Here is a 5,374-nt window from a genome sequence, read left to right as displayed (position 1 = left end):
AATAATTGCAGTAGACTCTAAGAAAAATGGTGACCTATACATATGAAAAGATAAAAGGTTAGATTAATGAACCTACTTTTAAAGAGCAACAACTTATTTAGAAATGTTTTACATTGCTATGGGGATTTTAGTTTATTGATACAAGTTTAAACTTAGTTTTGTTTTACTGTGTATACATTTCTACTCTCTTTTGAGGTATTATGTTTATGTAACCCATGTAGATTGTAATGGATAATTAAAAAATACAGATTAATAATTAGTGTTCTATAATAGTCAAACTTATACTCATGTTAAGTTTTCTAGGTATACATAGATATAATTCAATTAGGTAGGTAGTCTTAAAACACATCAAAGACCTCAGAAGGATATATTACCTAAGTAAACAGGAAGTGCATTATAAGCAACCTTCAAAAATCTAGAATGACAGAGACAGCTAGCTGCCTGGACTGTCATCCAAAGTTCCTCTGCAAAGTTGGAGCATCTGTCTTCAGCCCACAGACCTATAGTCTCTCAGTCACTTATCTCTGTGTACTATAGAATGTCTGGCAGTTTCCTCTGTGAAGCAGGAACCTGCAGAACCATTTCGCCAAGTAAAGTTCAGTGATCACATTCCTATGGGTACTGCATGTCCAGTCGATCAAGCAGTCCAGGCAAGAACAGTTTCTTGCCCAAATGGCTATTTTTGCCAAGAAGAAGTTAACTCTATATAGAGTGTCTTCGATGCCCATCCTCCTCTCTGAAGTAAATAGGTGCTGCCAGGAGCAGACATGTCTCACTGTTCAGAAAGTCCAAAAGTAGGGGCTTAGGGATTTCAGGTGATTAATTGAGTTTCTGTGTAGTTTTGATGCCTGTCCTGGATCTTGCTCTGTAGATCAGGCTGGCCTTGAACTCACAGAGATCCGCCTGGTTCTGCTTCCCAAGTGCTGGGATTAAAGATGTGTGCCACCACTGCCCAGGAGATTAATGAAGTTTTGGCTGAAGTCTTACAGTAGATACAGTGAGTTGTCAGACTCATTCTGTGGTTATTTCCCCAGTCCCAGAATGTATAATTGGGATAGATAAACTTAAAATTGTCACAATTCTCACACTGGTTCCCTGATCTGTGGAGTGAGAGCTATTGTTTTTGGGAAGGCTAAATAGCTTGTATTATTGCCTCTGCTAGGAAAAATAGTGAATCAAAAACATTAACTCCTGTCTGGAGGAACAGAATAAATTATTGCCACAATCAAGGACATGAAAGATTCAGGGGTGGTGGTTTCCACCACATTTCCCTTCAACTTTTCTTTCTGGCCAGTGTAGAAGGAAGATGGATTGTGGAGAATGTTAGTTGACTATCAAACACTCAAGCAAATAGTGACTTCAATTGCAGCTGATGTACCAGATGTGGTGTCTTCACTTGAACAAATTAACACATCTGGTACATGGCATGCAGATATTGATTTATTCAATGCTTTTTTCTTTTATACCTGTCTATTAGGACTACCAGAAACGAGCAATTTCCTTTCAGTTTTCAAGGCCAGCAGTACATTTTTTTTTTCAGTTTTACTTCAAGGATACTTCAATTCTCCATCCCTGTGCCACAACTTAAATCAAAGGGATCTTTACCATCTGTCTCTTCCACAAAATATCACATTGGTAAACAGTATTGATCACATTATGCTGATTGAACAAAGTACAAGTGCTTTGTACTTGGTAACACTTCTGTATAGAAGATAATGGGAAATAAACCGAACCAGATTTCAAGGACCTTCCACATCAGTGAAATTCTTAGGAGTCCAGTGGCATGCAGAACACAGAGATATTCCTTCTAAGGTGAAGGATATGTTATTGTACCTGGCATCTCCCACCACCAAGAAAACAGCAATAAGTTCAGTCAGTCTATGTAAATTCTAGAGACAGTACGTTCCTCACATAGGTGTGTTACTGTAGTCCGTATGCCAAGTGATTCTAAAAGCTGCTAGCTTTGTATGGGGCATCCAACATGCGAAGGCTCTTCAACAGGTGCAGGCTATTGTACATGTTGCTCTACAACTTTGACCAGGTGATCCAGCAGACTTGATGGCACTTGAGATGTCAGTGGCTGATGGTGATTGGAGTCTTTGCAAAACACCTATAGGTATAGGTGAATCACAAAAGAGACCACTGGAATTTTAGAGCAGTGCTCTACCACCATCTCCATACAACTTTAGCAGACAGCCCTTGACCTACTATTGGGCTTGAGTGGAAATGGAGTGTTTGACAACAGGCCACCAATTTACCATGCAATCTGAGCTGTGCAGCATGAGCTTGGTATTATCTGACCAACTAAGTCATAAATTAGGAAATTCACAGGAAAAATCCATCATCAAATGGAAGTGGTATATATGTGATTGGGCCTAAACAGGTCCTGAGGGCAAAAGCAAGTTAGATGAAGAAGTTGCCAAAATGGCTATGGTTTCTATTCCCATTATAATGATGTCTGCCGCCAATCATACACCTATAGCCTCATGGGATGTGCCATATAATCAGTTGGCTGAGGAAGGGAAGACTAGGGCCTTGTTTATTGGTGGTTCTGTATGTTATGCAGGCACTACTCAGAAGTGAACCACTGCAGCATTATAGTCCCTTTCTGGGACAACCCTGAAAGATACCAGTGAAAGGACATCTCCAAAGTGGCCACAACTTCAGGCATTACATATGGTCATACATTTTGTTTGGAAGAAAAATGGCCAGGTGCATGACTATTCACTGATTTATGGGCTGTAGCCAGTGAATTGACTGTTTTAGTGAGGGTTTCTATTGTTGTGATGAAACACCATGACTAAAATGCAAGTTGGGAAGGAAAGGGTTTATTTGGCTTACATTTCCACAGCACTGTTTATCACTGAAGGAAGTCAATATAGGAGTTCAAACAGGACAAAATCCTGGAGGCAGGAGCTGATACAGAGGTCATGGAGGGTTGCTGCTTACCAGCTTGCTTCACATGGCTTGTTCATCCAGTTTTCTACTAGGACTTGGACCACTAGTCTAGGGATGGCTCCACATACCATGGGCTGGGCAAGGCCTCCCTCACTGATTACTAAGTAAGAAAATGCATTTAGCTGGATCTTATGTGGGGCATTTTCTCAATTGAGGCTCCTTCCTCTCTGAAAATTCTAGTTTATGTCAAGTTGATATAAATCCAGAGAGTATAAGCTTCATGATCAGTGACATGTAAAGAGTATGATTGGAAAATTGGTGAGAAACAACCGGGGAAAAACATGTTGATAGATTTCTCCAAATGGGTGAAGAATATGGAGATACTCATGTATCTCCATATTCATATACATCAAAGGTAACTTAAGCTGACGAAGATTTCAATAATCAAGTCGATAGCATAACTCATACTTGAATAGTCAACCTCTTCTCCCTTTCACCCTGCCATTGATCAATGTGACCATAGAAAATGTTGCCATGGTGGAAGAGATGGAGGTTATGCATAAGCTTGAGAACATGGAATATCACTCACTGTAGCTGAAAGGTTTCCTGTGTCTCGGCCTGCTGGCAGTTGGGACAAATCTCTCTCACTCACATCCCCCAAGTAAGCACACAGAGGCTTATATTAATTAAAACTGCTTGACCATTAGCTCAGGCTTACTACTGACTAGCTCTTACAATTAAACTCAGTCCATTTCTGTTAATCTATATGTTGCCATGTGTTCCGTGGCTTTACCTGTGTGCCATTACATGCTGCTTCCTGAATGGTGGGCTGGCGTCTCCTAACTCAGCCTTCCTCTTCCCAGAATTCTCCTTGTCTGCTTATCCTGCCTATACTTCCTGCCTGGCTACTGGCCAATCAGCATTTTATTAAACCAGTGTACAAAAGCATTATCCCACAGCAACTCACCAAGCCTGATTTGGGTTCAGCTGCTTCTGAGTACCATATCTACCAGCAGAGGCCAGCACTCAGCCTCATATATGGCTCCATTCCCACAGGTGACCAGTCAGTGACTTGGTAGCAGGATGACTACATTGAACCATTTCCTCCATGAAAGGGGTGCCTTGTCCTTTCTGGAGTAGATATTTATTCTGGTTATGGATTTACCTTTCCTGCATACAATGCATCTGTCAAAACTAATATATATGTACTTAAAGAATGCATTATTCACCACAATTTTACTCCACACACTATTGTGTCTGACCAAGGATCCCTTCACAGCTAACAGTGGGCCCAGAATGATGGAATTCCCTGGCTAGATTAGTAGTGGGGTTTGGAGATCAGAAACTGGAGAGTAGGAAATTCAGGGTTTATTTGATTAAAACATATTATTTTCATGTATGAAAGTCTTAAACCATGATTAAAAATAAAAAATAACGATAGTTATATTTTTAAAAAGAGAAATATATAGTTCAGTTTAATATTTTCTAATATCATTCAGCCATTGAAGTTCAGCAAAACAGTTCATGTTTTAATACTTTCATGCTGAGCTCTGATTGAAGCTGTTTAAAGAGAAAAATAGATTTGTTATTTCACTCTTAAACGCAGGAACAGAAAGATGACTCATTTCTGATTTCAATGCTCCATTTTCATCACTCCATTGTCAATGGTTTTCTCTTTGTGTCTCGGCGGTATGCGATGATACATTGTAATCTACATATTGTTGCTCAGAATCAAGCTATTCTTTTGTTTTGTTTTGTTTTCATGGCATTAATATCCATGAAAATTTCCATGAACAATCTCTTTCCCTGAAAATCTTTGAAAAGCCTGTATTTGGATGTGCAAAGACAGTATTTAATGAAACTCAATATAAAAAGTGGAAGAGTGCCGGGCGGTGGTGGCGCACGCCTTTAATCCCAGCACTCGGGAGGCAGAGCCAGGCGGATCTCTGTGAGTTCGAGGCCGGCCTGGGCTACCAAGTGAGTTCCAGGAAAGGCGCAAAGCTACACAGAGAAACCCTGTCTCGAAAAAACCAAAAAAAAAAAAAAAAAAAAAAAAAGTGGAAGAGTGCTCACTTTGGCAGTACATATACTAAAGGTGGAATGATAGAGAAAAACTTATCTTGACCCCTGAGCAGTGATGGCCTGAAAATTCATGAAGCATTCCATATGTTCTGAGCAGTGAAGGGCATCCATCATAAGAGAACCCACAGAATCAAGTAAACTGGGCTCACAGGAGCTCACAGAGACTGAATTGAGAGCCAGGGAGCCTGCATTGGAGTTCTGCCATTGGCCCTCTCCATATATGTATATGTATAGGAGAGTTGTATGGCTTCGTCTTCTTAACAGTGGGAGCAAGGGCTGCCTCTGACTCTTTTGCTGGCTTTTTGGAACCCTATTCCTCACACTAGATTGTCTTGTCCAGCCTTAATAACAGGGGAGGTACTTAGTCTTACTGCAACTTGATATGCCATATTTT

The 5,374-nt window shown here is 40.4% G+C and overlaps 1 non-coding gene across 1 annotated transcript; it reads left to right on the top strand.

The window, feature by feature from the left end:
* Window positions 1–4,963: 4,963 nt before the first annotated feature.
* LOC131922086 (U6 spliceosomal RNA) lies at window positions 4,964–5,070 on the top strand. The gene has a single exon (XR_009382199.1). It is a non-coding gene; the product is annotated as a U6 spliceosomal RNA (small nuclear RNA).
* Window positions 5,071–5,374: the final 304 nt, after the last annotated feature.

This window comes from Peromyscus eremicus, chromosome 11 (assembly GCF_949786415.1).
Source record: "Peromyscus eremicus chromosome 11, PerEre_H2_v1, whole genome shotgun sequence".
NCBI lineage: Eukaryota > Metazoa > Chordata > Mammalia > Rodentia > Cricetidae > Peromyscus > Peromyscus eremicus.
The sequence above is the reverse complement of the archived record's forward strand: the minus strand, read 5'-3'. Positions and strand labels throughout refer to the sequence as shown.